Raw genomic sequence first — 16,887 nt, forward strand, 5'->3', positions numbered from 1 at the left:
ATCATTTCCAAAGAAGAAGCATACAAATTAGCCAGAGAAAGTGGCTCACCTCAGGACTGGGAGAAATTCAGAGTTCAGCAGAGGAGGACAAAGGGCTTAATTAGGAAGGGGAAAAAAGATTATAAGAGAAAACTGGCAGGGAACATAAAAACGGACTGTAAAAGCTTTTATAGATATGTAAAAAGGAAAAGACTGGTAAAGACAAATGTAGGTCCCCTGTAGACAGAAACAGGTGAATTGATAATGGGGAGCAAGGACATGGCAGACCAATTGAATAATTACTTTGGTTCTGTCTTCACTAAGGAGGACATAAATAATCTTCCAGAAATAGTAAGGGACAGAGGGTCCAGTGAGATGGAGGAACTGAGCGAAATACATGTTAGTAGGGAAGTGGTGTTAGGTAAATTGAAGGGATTGAATGCAGATAAATCCCCAGGGCCAGATGGTCTGCATCCCAGAGTGCTTAAGGAAGTAGCCCAAGAAATAGAGGATGCATTAGTGATAATTTTTCACAACTCGTTAGATTCTGGACTAGTTCCTGAGGATTGGAGGGTGGCTAATGTAACCCCACTTTTTAAAAAATGAGGGAGCGAGAAACTGGGGAATTATAGACCGGTTAGCCTAACGTCGGTGGTGGGGAAACTGCTGGAGTCAGTTATCAAGGATGTGATAACAGCACATTTGGAAAGCGGTGAAATGATCGGACAAAGTCAGCATGGATTTGTGAAAGGAAAATCATGTCTGACGAATCTCATAGAATTTTTTGAGTATGTAACTAGTAGAGTGGATAGGGGAGAACCAGTGGATGTGGTATATTTGGATTTTCAAAAGGCTTTTGACAAGGTCCCACACAGGAGATTAGTGTGCAAACTTAAAGCACACGGTATTGGGGGTAAGGTATTGGTGTGGGTGGAGAATTGGTTAGCAGACAGGAAGCAAAGAGTGGGAATAAACGGGACCTTTTCAGAATGGCAGGCGGTGACTAGTGGGGTACCACAAGGCTCAGTGCTGGGACCCCAGTTGTTTACAATATATATTAATGACTTGGACGAGGGAATTAAATGCAGCATCTCCAAGTTTGCGGATGACACGAAGCTGGGTGGCAGTGTTAGCAGTGAGGAGGATGCTAAGAGGATGCAGGTTGACTTGGATAGGTTGGGTGAGTGGGCAAATTCATGGCAGATGCAACTTAATGTGGATAAATGTGAAGTTATCCACTTTGGTGGCAAAAATAGGAAAACAGATTATTATCTGAATGGTGGCCGATTAGGAAAAGGGGAGGTGCAACGAGACCTGGGTGTCATTATACACCAGTCATTGAAAGTGGGCATGCAGGTACAGCAGGCGGTGAAAAAGGCGAATGGTATGCTGGCATTTATAGCGAGAGGATTCGAGTACAGGAGCAGGGAGGTACTACTGCAGTTGTACAAGGCCTTGGTGAGACCACACCTGGAGTATTGTGTGCAGTTTTGGTCCCCTAATCTGAGGAAAGACATCTTTGCCATAGAGGGAGTACAAAGAAGGTTCACCAGATTGATTACTGGGATGGCAGGACTTTCATATGAAGAAAGACTGGATGAACTGGGCTTGTACTCGTTGGAATTTAGAAGATTGAGGGGGGATCTGATTGAAACGTATAAGATCCTAAAGGGATTGGACAGGCTAGATGCAGGAAGATTGTTCCCGATGTTGGGGAAGTCCAGAACGAGGGGTCACAGTTTGAGGATAGAGGGGAAGCCTTTTAGGACCGAGATTAGGAAAAACTTCTTCACACAGAGAGTGGTGAATCTGTGGAATTCTCTGCCACAGGAAACTGTTGAGGCCAGTTCATTGGCTATATTTAAGAGGGAGTTAGATATGGCCCTTGTGGCTACAGGGGTCAGGGGGTATGGAGGGAAGGCTGGGGCGGGGTTCTGAGTTGGATGATCAGCCATGATCATAATAAATGGCAGTGCAGGCTCGAAGGGCCGAATGGCCTACTCCTGCACCTATTTTCTATGTTTCTATGTTTCTCTGTTTTTAAAGCCTTGAACTAAATTTTGTCAAAGTTTTCCCTATTTTGCACTACGTTCTATTGTCTTTTCTTGTTGATATTCCAGATACATGGGTATCAAGAGTCCTGATGATGGGTCTTGGCCAGAAATGTTGATTCCCATCCATAGATGCTGCCTCCTGCAGCACTTTTTATGTAGTTTTCTAGATTTCTAGCATCTGCAGGTCCTCTTGTTTCCCAGATACTTATATGTTTCTTCAAAGAACAAGCCAAGAACAAGCTGTTAGTGGGATTGTGTGGCTCTGTTGGTAAATTAAATAAAATCATTAGAAAGAGGTGACATAGGGTTGGAAGGTGTAGAATCTGTGGGTAGAATTAAGGAAGAGCAAATGTAAAAAAAAAAATCCCTGATGGGAATTGTATAGAGACCTCCAAACAGCAGTAAGTATCTGGTCCACAAATTACAATGGGAGAGAGAAAATGCTTGCCAAAAGGGCAATGTTACAATAGTCATGGAGGATTGTCATGCAGCTGATTAGGAACATTAGGATGATGTTGCTTTCAAGAGGAGGAATTCCTGGAACGCCTACAAGATGCTTTTCTAAAGCAGCTCGTGGTTGAGCCCACTTGGGGATCAGCTGTTCTGGATTGGGTGTTGTAATGAACTGGAATTAATTAGGTCACTGAAGTTCAAAGAACCCTTCGGGGCAAGTGTTCTTAATATGCTCAAATTCACTTTGACATTTGAGAAGGAGAAGCTAAAGTCAGATGTGGAATAAAAAGAATTAGAAAGGCATGAGAGAAAAATTAGTCAAAATTGATTTGCAAAGAACATGGGCAAGGATGAAGACAGAGCAGCAATGGCTGGAATTTCTGGAAGCAATTCAGAAGGTACGAGATATATACAGTGGCAGGCAAAAGTCTGGGCATCCCTGGTCAAAATTTCTGTTACTGTGAATAGCTAAGCGAGTAAAAGATGACCTGATTTCCAAAAGGCATAAAGTTAAAGATGACACATTTCTTTAATAATTTAAGCAAGATTACAGTTTTATTTCTGTCTTTTACAGTTTAAAAATAACAAAAAAAGGAAAAGGGCCCGAAGCAAATGTTTGGGCACCCCGCATGGTCAGTACTTAGTAACACCCCCTTTGGCAAGTATCACAGCTTGTAAATGCTTTTTGTAGCCAGCTAAGAGTCTTTCAATTCTTGTTTGGGTAAATTTCTGGGTTCAGTCATTAGCAGCAAAGTACTGACTGGAAATTACAAATCAGAATATTATTGGAATCACAGAGCCCAGCAGCACTGAAACAGGCCCTTCGTCCCTTCTAGTGAATGCTGACCTGTTTCTGTTTTTACTGCCCAGTTCCAACTACCTGCACCATAGCCTCCATACACCTCCCATCCATTGTCCTCACCCAAATTTCTCTTTAGTGTCTAAATTGAACCCACATCCACCACTTCCATTGGCAGCTCATTCCACACTCCCACCAACCTCTGAGTGAAGAATTCCCCTTCAGACTCCCCTGAAAGAATTCACTTTCACCCTGAACTTATGTCTAATGTGGGGGTGCGAGGGAAGATGGGGCAGAGAGGGAAGACAGTAAGGGGAAGGGGTGGTCGAATGCAGAGTGGGAAACAGAATGGAGTGTTAATACTTAATATCCTTCAGAAAAAGTAATTGTTTGAACTTACTTGCTGCAAACCTACTATCCACACCCTGCACATTCTCAACCAAATTATTGATCTAGATGACAAGTAGAAATGTTCAAAGTAACTTTTATTATCAGACTACATATATGTCACCACATAGAACCTTGAGATTCTTTTTCCTACAGGAACACTCAACAAATCTATAGAATAGTAACAGGATCAATGAAAGATCAAGCAGAGCACAGAATTCAACAAACTGTGCAAATGCAAATATAATTAAATATCAATGAATAATGAGCCCAATGGAATGTAACCCTGGGGAACCTCACTAGGCTGGGCCTTGAGTCCAATAAACAGCATCCCACCATCACTGTCTGCTTCCTACCAGCAAGACAACTGTGCATCCAGTCAGCCAGCTCTCCCTGGATCCCATGTGATCTGACTTTCCACAGCAACTTCCAGTGCTGAACCTTATCAAAGGCTTCACTGCTGCCCATATCAGCCACGATTCTGGGACAGAGGCGTCACAGATCAGAGGGCATGGATTTAAACAGAGGATGAAGAGGTTTAAAGGGATCTGAAGAAGAGATTTTTCACTCAGATGGTAATTGAAATCTAGAACACACTGCCCGAGGTGTTGGTGGAGGCAGGTCCCTTCACAATATTTATGAAGTAGATGAGCATTGAAACTGCTGAGATACAGTCGGCAATGAACCAAGTGCTGATGAATGGGACCAGTGTAGACAGTGAGTGGATGGTCAGAACAGGTATGGCCGGCCAAGGGCCTGTTTCCGTGCTGTGTGATCCACCACTCCGGACATGCTAAATTAACGATGATGGCACCACAAGGCATTGATTTCAAAACTACACACCCCTCTCCAGCCTGAAATAAACCAGACTGCACCCCTTTGTCACCACTGTGAATATCTGTACTGTCAAGGTAACATGCAGATTGGTCACTTCTGCTAAACAACTGGCAACTGATGAAGTTCCTGTGTCTTCTTCCATTAATGTTGAATCCTTATGGCAAAACTAACCCTCTCACTGTGTCAGAATCAGTGATTAAATCCGGCCCCAAGCACTGTGCTTTCATCCCTGCACATTGTAACTTGAACCATCTCACTGAGGGTCTGATGGAGACACAACCCCTGCCCTCTGCACAAGTGATCACATCTCCCCTGCTTCTGACATTTCAAATACCCTCAGAATGGTTTTCTGATTCAGTCTGAAGGTTATGGTACATTCAGCTCGTCATCAGACCTGACAAACCATGTCTTCCCACAGCTGGTTCCACCTGTTGGTGTGTCCTCTTTCCTCCACCTCCAGGGAAGCTGCATCTCCATACAAACTCCTCACTTGTCTGTACCCGTGACACAGGAAATCACGTCACTGTCACTCTCCTGATACCGTGTCTGACCTGCTCACCTCTGGGTGTCCTCCCTCGACAAGCTTCTTCCTCAGTCACCATCTGTGAAATTAGAAAAAAACATACAATTAAAACGAGCTATCAGACAGTTTCTGTATCCCTCCACCCCGGACCATGGTCCCTGGTTAAACCTCTCTCCCCTCAGCCCCTTCCTTTTCCCCTTTCCCTTTGCAGATTCCAGATATGCCACCAGATCAGAATCCACTGTAATATCTCACAAGATCGCTGACACCACACCCCTTCCCATTTGCCCTCGCAGCCCAAGACGGTAACTGCTGCCCCAGACTCTGGGACTCTGTAACAAACACAATCTTAACAGCAAGATTAGACAGTGATTAATATGAAGAGAGAATTGTTGCTTCCTGAAAGGACACGCGAGCAGAACTGTCTGATCCTCTCTTGTTTACAGCTTAATTTTCTCCGTGTCCATCCTCCCGGGTAACGGAACGTCCAATCATATCACTTTCTCTCACTTCCCCTCCACCCGCCTACCACTCACCCCACACCCTCAATCCACCCTTAACCTCAACCAACACAAACAGATCCCCTTCACCCCAAACCCCCTCCCAGCTTGGGGATCCACAACTAACTGATCTCACAGCTTTGCGCCCGAGACCGGGCTAAAACCAGGGCTGCGGGCCCGGAGAGCCCGGAGCTTCCAACCGTCCGGCAGAAATCGGTCCCGGGCCGCTTTCCCCCGCAACCGGCCTCCGATTTCCACAAACTCGGGATCAGACCCTTCCTCACCGCCGCTCGGACAGCCGGCAATAGTCGGTGCCGGCAGCGCGCCTGCGCGTCTCCGAGGGTCCAGCAGCGCCACCACTGGCCGGAGGCCGGAGGGACAACGCAGGGAGCTCGGCCGTCCGGCTTTCACTGGGGCAGCCCGAACTCCACATCAACTCCATCCAGCCGACTCCGAGTGAAAGTTAATGACCAACAAATATAATTCGCCTCAGCGATCAGCTGTCCGAATGATTCCCTGACTTTTAGAGGAAGGGATATGTATGGCCCACATTGTCAGAGTCTTTAGTTTCATCATCATTCAGGTGCCTTACCATTCGGTGTGGGCGATCATGTCTCTCCAAACATCACGGTCCCTGACCCTCCGAATTGTAGTTGCTGCCTCCCCTGTTTCTAACCATGATGTTAATCCACCTATCATTTTCATTCTCTGTCTGCCTCCGCTTCTTCTTCGTTCCAGCTTTCCAGCTTTACCTAAATGTTCTAATGTCTCTCTTCGCATGATGTGTCCAAAGAATTTTGATGGCTGTTTTCTGATTGTTTCAAGTAATGTACGTTTTGTTTTCGTTCTCTGTCGAACTTCTCGTTGGTTATCCTGTCCGTATATGATATGCATAGCATTCTTCTGAGGAACCACATCTCTGCTGCATTGATTCTTTCTTCCATTGCATTTGTGATGGTCCAGGACTCGCAGCCTTACATCAATATGGGGAGAATGTAGCAGCTGACAGTTCTAAGGCGGATGTCATTTGGTATTTTCCTGTTCGTTAGGATGTTTCTCATTTCTGTCAATGCTGATCTTGCCATTGCTATTCTTGCTTTTATGTCTGTTTCACATTTGCCATCAGATGTTACCCATGATCCAAGGTATTTGAAGTTGTGAACTAGTTTCAGGATTTCGTTTCCCAATACGATTGGGATATCAGATTTCTTTGAATAGTTTAGTTTACCAGGAGACAAAGAATAGAGGTCTTCTGTTGACACTGTGTAGACCCTACTAGCAATTCTCGTTAGCATTTTTTAAAAAAAACATTGTATATGAAAATACTAAACAACAAAATACTACTCTGACTGAAGCCATTGAAAACCAGATCATCTGGAAAGTCCTCCTCTGAAACATTTCACAAACAAGAGAAAACCTGCAGATGCTGGAAATCCAGGGAACACACACACAATGCTGGAGGAACTCAGCAGGCCGGGCAGCATCTTTGGACAAAGTACAGTGGGCGTTTCGGGCGGAGACCCTTCGGCGGGATGCTGCCGGACTGATGAGTTCCTCCAGCATTTTGCGTGTGTTGCCCAGAAACATTTGTAATTTTGCGACCCAAATCGAGACAAACACCACGCTGCCCGCTCCATCAACAACACGGCACAGCGGAACACACAGCAGGGACTTTACATCACAACACTGGATTCAGTGATGAAACCCTAATTTAGTTTTGCTGTTCGAAGTCATACGAAACGACCATTAAGGTGTTTTTAAACAGAAGCGCCCACCCTCACGTGACGTCACCCACGGGCTCCCCGCATCCGCATCTGCTGTCACGTGCACTGCGCCTGAGGTCACACACGCGCTGCTGCGCTCGAGCTCGGTCGGTTTAACGGCTGAACTACTGAGCACGAGCCCCCACCCCACCCCCACAGACAACGGAGGAGTTAGAGGCTGCGCTGCCCCCATTGGTGCAGAGTGATGTCAATCACTGGTTACGCCCAATAGCGGAGGCGGTCGAGCCGAGAGGGCGTTACCCCCGCTGAAAACCGTCTCCCGAACTTTCCCTCAGAGCGGCTCAAATCCCAAAGTAAATGTCCGCTTTCTGATTTATTTCCATTTCCCTCCGAGGGAACTTGGGGCGTTTGTGAAGCGTCTCCTGCGGCCGGAGTCTGATGTGTCGCTGAGAGGTAGGAGGAGACCGCTCGGCCCGTCGGTTTGATGCCGGTTCCCCGGGGAGGGAGAGGGGGATTTTATTGAAAGGATGAAGACGGTGAGAGAGGGGGCGGACAGGATGTTTGTCCCGGTGGGGACAGGAGGGGCTCATCTGTGGAAATGTCTGAGCCCACGGTGGTGGCGAGCAGAGGGATTCACCACATTGGGGGGCAAACACCGGCAGACTGTTGCCCTGCAAGCGGGGCCAATGGTCCGGGCAAAGTGACAATTATTTGTGTTTTGTTGAGACTGTACCTGGAATATGGTGTAAAATCCCGCTCCCCACACTAACACGGGTTATACAGACCAAAGAACAAACTGCCGGAGGAACTCAGTGGGTCGGGCAGCATCTGTGGGGGGAAATGGACCGTCAACATTTCGGGCCGAGACCCTCCCTCCGGACTGAGAGTGGACGGGAAATAGTCAGAGAAAAGAGGTGAGGGGTGGGGATGGGGCAAGAGCTGGGGAGTGAGAGGTGGATCCAGGTGAGGGGGAGGTGGGAAGGTGGAAATAGTGACGGGGTGGGAGGTGAGTGGTTGGGGCAACACGGGGCTGCAGATGGTGGAAATTAATTCCATGATCGAGGAGATGGGGATCGGGCAGAAACTTGTGTCTGAGATGGGAGAGCTGTGAATGTGAAATAAAGTGGGAAATGCTGCCGATGGGTCGGGCAGCGTGTGAGGGGCGAGGAGACGTCACCGGGTCACGTGGGAGACCCTCCCCCGTCACGTGATCCCGTTTTACCGCAGATCGGCAGCATCTGCGGTTTTGTCTCAGAGGCCCCGCCCCCCGCTCTGATGACGCAATAAGCACATTGCGCATGCTCACAGTCCCGGGACGGCTAGTGATTTTTCTCCCCGGTATTTGTTGAAGCGGGTCCGGAGCGGCGGATCATCCGCGGGATCCGGATCGGGATCAGGAGAGGGTCCTCGCCCCCTCGGGCGGGGAGCCGGGGAGGGGGGGACGGATCATTCTCTGCCAAGCGAGACCGACAAGAACCATGCGGTGAGTATTGAGTCCGGTCCCGAGCGATGCTGGGCAGCGAGTCCTGTTAACTTTACCGAACTGGTGGTCTCACCCCGCCTCCTGGACAGAACCTGCCGGGGTCGGTCCGGGTTGTGAGACCTTCACCCCGAGCCTTGGGGTACTTTCCATGGTGTGTTGATAAAAGTTGGTCAGGGGAGAAGGGTAAATGCTAAATTTCCTGTTGTTTTATCTGTGTCATTTTCGAACCATTTATATAGTAGTATGTACTGTTAATTCTGTCTCTGTGTATTGCGGGAGGACCATCAGTGATCGTCCTTGATCCCTTCTCCTAGTTGGTTGTATCTGCTCCTTCCCTGTCCATCTTGTTCAACCTCTGTCCAGCCTGTATCCCACCAATGATTACATATCAACAATCTCTCTTCTACCGTTGCCTTCATTGTGAAGTATTTTGCTTTACCGAGTTATTTCTGATATCAGTGTTTGTTACCTGGAATTACCACAGGATTTATTTAATGCAGAATGAGGAAGGATAAAGACAGTCACCACAGTTTTAGTTTCAAAGTTACCAAATGGCCGCTGTGTTAATCTTTGTCAGACAGTGACTCTCCACATTTAAAGTTGAGTCTGTTATTTCCTGTTTTGGTCATTTTTGGAGAGGCGATTTCCCTGTTGCCAGGAACAGCCACAGGATCTGCAGGGAGTGGTGCACATTTTTATCGCTCTCTGGTCACTTCCCCTCATTGAGAGTTAATAGCCTCGTTAGCAGATGTAACACACTGATATTAGGGTGGGGAGGATGTTGTGAGCATTCACTGTATCGACTGTATTAACCCTGTGTTGGAATGAAGAGAAAACTAATGAATGTGTGCATTACATTTGTGCAACTTTGTTTAGGCCGTCACAAACGTCTTGTAATCAGTCAATAGTTCTTCATAATTTCACGAAAGAAGGGAAAATTCTGGAAACGTTCAGCAGATCGGGCAACATCACTTCTGTTACTGGGTCTTCCAGAGTTTCTCTTTCCACAGATCCAATCTGATGTACTGAGTTTCCAGCATTTAATTTCAATTTGAAATGAAAAGCATACAGGAAATGTGATGGCCAATTGTGCTGGGCAAAATCTCATTTAACAATAAGATAATGATAAAATGTGTTCAATTTAGCTGCTGGAGACAATGTGAAACATATTCCTGCCTGCTGGTGATCCATGCCCAGGTTTTCCAGCCCAATTTCTGGCCCTGTGAGAGGATTATCAGGTTCCCATTCTGACATAGGTTGATGCAGGAGTGTTAGTTTTTGAACTCCGAATGGCCGAGACACGTCTGGGAAAATTGGTGCATCGCCTATTATCCTAGGATGTAGACTCCGGGCATATGCAACTGTCAGTATTTGGGATTTGACTGGGTTAGTACTTCTGTAGATGGGGCTGGATTAGATTAGGTTATGAGGACACACAGTCCTCTTTTATTGTCATTTAGTAATGCATGCATTAAGAAATGATACAATATTCCTCACAGAAACACAGGACAGACCAAGTCTGAAAAACTAACAAAAACCACATGATTATAACATATAGTTACAACAGTGCAACAATACCATAACTTGATGAAGAACAGACCATGGGCACAGTTAAAAAAGTTCAAAGTCTCCCGAAAGTCCCACATCTCACGCAGACGGGAGAAGGAAGAAAACTCTCCCTGTCATGCCCGACCACCGTCCGACTCTGAGTCGTAGGAAAACTTTGAGCTCCGATCAGCCCTCTGACACCAAGTACCAAGCACCATCTCTGCCAAATGTTTCGACCTCAGCCCCGGTCGCCAGCAGCAGGCAAAGCCAGGGATTTTGGGGCCTTCTCTTCAGAGATTCTTGATCGCACAGTAGCAGCGGCAGCGAACCGGGCATTTCAGAAGTTTCTCCAGATGTTCCTCTGTGCTTCTCACGTCTGCCTCTATCAAATCAGAATTGTGCACAGCATCCTACTTACAAATACGATATCATTTCACCGGAGAGCTGCACGTGCTGCATCGCACCGCCATCTTCTCCTCCCGCCTGGCGGGGTGAAAGGATGTTCCTCCTTCCACAATGATTCAGAAGTCCTGGGTCGCTGGACACTGGTTGTGGGGAAATCCCTGATGTGGGGACGATGTGCGAGGATTCTGGGGTCGGTAAGTAGCGCATTCAGCTGTGTGACCCTATCACAGATCTTAACCCTGGCGAAATGGATTTGGGGATCGAGCTGCTCGAGCTCATGAGGTGCTGAGCAAGTATTTCTGGTTTGGGATCAGATGTTTGTTTCTGGAGTTCCTTTGGAAGCAATGATTGCTAATCTGAGGAGAGAATGAGATCCCATTCCATCCTTCACGGGAAGAAGCTGTGATTAAACGTTTGGAACAGTAGAATTGGACCCAGGGGTTCAGTGTTCAAACTGTGTTTGGAAATTTCTCCTCACTGTCACCTGTCTGTTAGTCAATGGTTCTGGGCCTGTTCTTGGTGGAGTTCAGAGGGACTGTGAAGGTGGTGGTTAACTAAACCTACTGAATGCTGAAAAGCCTGGATACACTGGACTTGGTGAAGATGTTTCCATTAGACGGAGAGTCTGGGCTCTAAGAGCACAGTCTCAGAACAAAGAAGCTTCCCTTTAAAACTGAGACGAGGAGAATATCTTAAGTAAAGGGTGGCTGATCTCTGGAATTTGTTGCCACAGAGTGTGGTTGAGGCTGCCATTTGGGTATACTTAGGGCAGAGATGAATATATTTGTGATTGCTAAGTAGTTCCGGGCTACAGGAGGAAGGCAGGAATATGGTGTTGGAATAAAAATCAGCCGTGGTTGAATGGTGGAGCAGACTCGATGGACTGCATCACCTAATTCTGTTCCCGTGTCTTGTGTCTTGCCGTGACTGAATGATGACTCCTTCATATCCCATATCAGATTTTGTGATGTATCAGGGACAATTACAGATTTGTTCACTGGGATCATTATATTTGTCTTCAACGTTTAAATTTCAGTGTTTTGTTTTTTGGAACATTGAGCAGAAATATTCTCCTTTGTATTGTTAACATGCTTCATTATCTCTCTAGTTAAAGTTAGACCTACGGTGAGAGATTTATTGGAAGAAAAGCCCACAACTGGAAGCAAACCACGACTGAAGACAAGGGAACAGCAACAAGTGAACCAGCCCGAGGACTGAGAGCACCAACTGGAGAGAACCCTTCTGACTCAGGGTTTCCATCGATTCAGTCAGGAGAAAGTCTGGTGAGTCTCATTTACTCAAACACTGGTCCTTTAGACATTACCTATCTGCAGAAAGGAAGGTAGGAGATAGTTGGGGTGAGACTGAATGTGACCAGAAGTACCAGTTATGCCTCTATCAGACCCAGTTGCAGTCACTTCAGGTCTGGTGATGTGCTGTCAGTAACCCATTTCTTTAAAGTCACTCACATTCCCTCGGTGTTTACTCATTTCAAGGTCTTGCATCTTGTGAAGTAGCTTTTGGTCACCTCTCAGAGGGGGATGGAAACAAAGGGGAGAGTTTATACTGAATATCGTTCAAAAAAAGTAATTCTTTGAATTTACTTGCTGCAAACTTGCTTGGACTTAACTTCTTGGAGTGACAGAGAACAAGAGGTGACCTGATAGAGGTGTATAAAATGATGAGAGGCATTGATCATGTGGATAGCCAGAGACTTTTTCCCAGGGCTGAAATGACTGACATGAGGGGGCATAGTTTTAAGATGCTTGGAAGTAGGTAGAGAGGGGATGTCAGGGGAGTTTTTTTCACACAGAGTGGTGGGTACAGAAGGCATTGCTGGTGACGGTACTGGAAGCGGACACAGTAGGGTCTTTTAAGGGACTCTTAGAAGGGTACATGGAGCTCAGAAAAATAGTGTTGTGCAGTTGGGTAATTCTAGACAATGGTTGGCACAATATTGTGAGCCAAAGGGCCTGTAATGTGCTGCAGATTTCATGTTCCATGTTCAGCCTTACTACCTATACCCTATATATTCTCAACCAAATGACTGATATAGATGACAAGTAACAATAGGTGTAACACTGGGGAACATCACTAGACACTGGCCTGGAGTCCAAGAAACAGACTCTCACCATCACCCTCTGCTTCCTGCCATTCCTGTCTGAAATGTTAACAGGAAGATTAGTCAGTAATTAATATGAAAAGAGAAATGTTGCTTACTGAAAGGTCACGTATCCTGTCTGATTCAATTGACCCACTCCTCCCTTGTTTATAACTTAATTTGTCCAGGGACCCATCCTCCTGGGTCACGCTGCATCTGATAACCCACATCCCCAATCTCCCTCTGCCCCTCCAATGGCCCCACACCCTCACACGTAGACTGATCCACATCACCCACATCCCCAATCTCCCTCTGCCCCTCCAATGGCCCCACACCCTCACACGTAGACTGATCCACATCACCCACATCCCCAATCTCCCTCTGCCCCTCCAATGGCCCCACACCCTCACACGTAGACTGATCCACATCACCCACATCCCCAATCTCCCTCTGCCCCTCCAATGGTCCCACACCCTCACACGTAGACTGATCCACATCACCCACATCCCCAATCTCCCTCTGCCCCTCCAATGGCCCCACACCCTCACACGTAGACTGATCCACATCACCCACATCCTCCCTCCCAGCTTGGGGAACCACAACTAATCGATCCCACAGTCTCGGCTCAGGCATGAAACTAAAACCAGAGCTGCAAGACCAGACAGCCTGGACTCCCCAGCTGTCCGGTTCGGTCCCGTCCCACTTCCACTGCAGCTGACGCTCGAGTTACACAAACCCGGGATCAGCCCCTTCCTCACCATCGGCTAAAGAGGAGAACTACTGACATCAGCTGGAATTGACACTGCTGCACTTTGCAGGAGGTCCCTGTGGCACCTCCGGAGGGCGGGGGGACAACACAGAGGGTTTGGCTGACCCGTTCTTTCAATGTGACGCCCCTGAACTGCAAATCAACTCCATCTAACCAAATCTGGGTGAACTTCAATGACCAACAAATATAATTCCTCTCAACGATCCACTGTTTGAATGATACACGGACTTAGAGGAAGGGGTATCTGTGGTCCACATTGTCAGGGTGTTTAGTTTACCAGGAGACAAAGACTGCAGGGATGAGAGGTCTTCTGTTATCTGATGTGAATCTGTGGTTACACTGCTGGCAATTCTACTTTACATCAGTAATTATGAAATTAAAAAATAACTGGATACTGCAGTGACTGACCCTCCCCAAACCAGATCACCCTGGGAAGTCCTCCCCAGAAACATTTGGGGTTTTGTGACCCAACTCAAGAAAAGGCCACGATGCCCACTCCGTAAACAACATGGCAAATAGCAGGAGACTCTACTGATTCAGTGATGAAACCTGTTAAGTTTCTTCATTGTTCCTCTGAAATCATTAAAAACATCCATTGAACAGCTTTTGGAAACAAGTTCTCACCCACACGTGACATCACTCTGTGCCTCATCATGTCTGATGTCACGTGTGGGTTCCCCACACTGGCAGCTGATGTCACTCTGTATCCCCACATGTCTGATGTCACGTGTGGGTTCCCCACACTGGGATATGACATCACTCTGTGTCCCCACATGCCTCATGTCACGTGTGAGTTCCCCACACTGGCAGCTGATGTCACTCTGCATCCCCACATGTCACTTGTGGTTTCCCCACACCGGGACCTGACGTCACGTGTGCAGTTCCTTACATCACACTGGTGCTGAGACGGTTGAACTTTACCGGCTAAGGTAACAATTACCTGACCCACCTGCCCCACCCCACAGTCAACAGAGGAGTTACTCTCTTCCCATTGGTGAGAAGTGATGTCAATCATTGCTTATGGCCAGTAGCAGAGATGAACCAGCCGAGTGGGCGTTACCCCTGCTGATCCCATCTCCCGCTCCCATCCCCAAACTCCCCGTCAAAGCAGAACAAACCTCAAAGTAAGCGTCTCTCCTTTTTATTTATTTCCATTTCCCTCCACGGGAAGTTGGATATGTTCGTAAAGTGACATCTGCGGCCGGAGTCTGATGTATCGCTGACAGGTAGGAGGAGACCGCTCGGCCCGTTGGCTTGATGCAGGCTCCTCACGGAGTGAGTGATCTGGCAGAAGGATGAGCGTGAGGGATTTTACTGAGAGGATAATGATGGTGTGAGAGGGTGTGGTCAGCATGGAGTCTGAGAGGATGTTTGTTCCTGTGAGGGATCAAGGAGTAGGGTGGGGAAGGAGCCCGTTGACAGTGGATAAGGGACATGAGGGGCTCATCTGTGGAAATGTCTGAGCCCATTGTGGTGGGGAGCAGAGATATTCACCACATTGGGGGACAAACACTGGCAGACTGTTGACCTGCAAGTGGGGCCAATGGTCCGGGCAAAGTAGAGATTGGAGTGGTGTTGGGGGGGTAGGCAAGGATGTTCCGGTCTTGGGTCTTACTGAATGACAGGATGGACTGGATGGGCTGACTGTGTCCACAATATGGCCGAGGGACCAAATTCAACATTTCCAAGTCTGCTTTGGAAAAAAAGTATTTTTGTACATTGTCAATGACACAAAATGTATATTTATGATTATTGACACAACATGTATATATTTGTATAGTGTTAATGACATAAAACTTGTATTTCTATATTGATAATGACACAGAATTGTATAATTTATTATCTGAATGTACTTGCCTGTGATGCTGCTACAAGTCAGTGTTTCTCTGTCCCTGTACCTTCCCGTACTTGTGCACTTGGGAATAAATTCAGCAGGACCTGAGACAGCTCAGTGAGATTTGATTAGTGATGATCAACTTGGCAGCTCGGCAGGTACACTGTTAAATGCAAGACCCTTAACAGTGTTGATGATCAGAGGGATCTTAGAATCCAAGTTCATCGCTCCCTGGAAGTTGCTGCACAGATTGACAGGGTGGTTAAGAAAGCAAATGACATGCTTGTCTTTATTAGTCAAGATATTCCATTCAAAATTCAGGAAGTAATGTTTCAGCTTCATAAAACTGGAGTTAGGCCACATCTGGAATATTTCATACAGTTCTGGTTGCCTCATTCCAGGAAGGATATCAATGACCCTGGAGAGGGTGCAGAAGAGGTTTACCAGGATATTGCCTGGATTCGAGGTCATGAGCTGTAACAAGAGGTTGGACAAACTTTGGTTGTTTTCTCTGGAGCGGCACAGGCTGGGGTGAGACGATGGAGGTTTATAAGATTATTAGAGGCACAGTCACCGTTTTGTGCTGATGTGGATTTGCAGCACTGGCATATTTTCTTGTGTTGGGAGAATCTGATAGTGGCCAGTGAGTCTCGTTAACTTCCCGAACTGTCAACTTTGCCTCGCTTCCTGGAACTTCTCAAAAACTTTTTCACTTCAGATAAGCTGTTTCTGAGCCTGGTGATGTATGCTTCAGGGCTGTTGTATCTTCTCCTTAATTGGGGTGGGTGAGAAAGGAGAATGCCCCAGGTTGTGGGGATCTTTGATTTTACCGAGGGAGTGGGAAGTCTAGAAGAGTTCATGGAGGGGAGACTGGTTTCTGTGATGATCTGATCTGTGTCCGTATTTCTGCAGTTCTTTGCAGTCACGGGCAAAGCATTAGCCATAACAAGGCGTGGAGTATCCGGATGGAAAACACTTTATGGTGCATTGATAAAATTTGGTAATGAGCAAAGCATATATACCAAAGTTCTTAGGGTTTGTTCTAGCTTTTGTCATTTTGGTATCTTTCATACCGTAGTATTGTGAGCATTTGGTCCATAATGACAGATGAGGCAGCTCATTAACAGACATCACACTCTGAAAAAGCTCATTTCAGGGAGGTAGCACCACCACCCCTGTCCCCCACAACCCTATACCCCTCCGTTTTTTATTGTATTACAACTTTAAGCAAGTCTACAGTATGTCACAGAGAGTGTCACAGTATATCATTAATTCGGTATCTGTGTACTGCTCGAGGACAATCAGTGATTGTCCTTGATCCCTTCTCTTGGCTCTATCTGCTCATTCCCTGTCCATCTGGGTTAGCCTCTGTCCAGCCTGTATCCCACCACCTCAATGATATATATCAAACATCTTGTTCAACCTCTGCCCAACCTGCATCCCACCACCTCAATGATATATATCAACCATCTTGTTCAACTTCTGTCTAGC

This window comes from Mobula hypostoma, unplaced genomic scaffold, assembly GCF_963921235.1.
Source record: "Mobula hypostoma unplaced genomic scaffold, sMobHyp1.1 scaffold_79, whole genome shotgun sequence".
NCBI lineage: Eukaryota > Metazoa > Chordata > Chondrichthyes > Myliobatiformes > Myliobatidae > Mobula > Mobula hypostoma.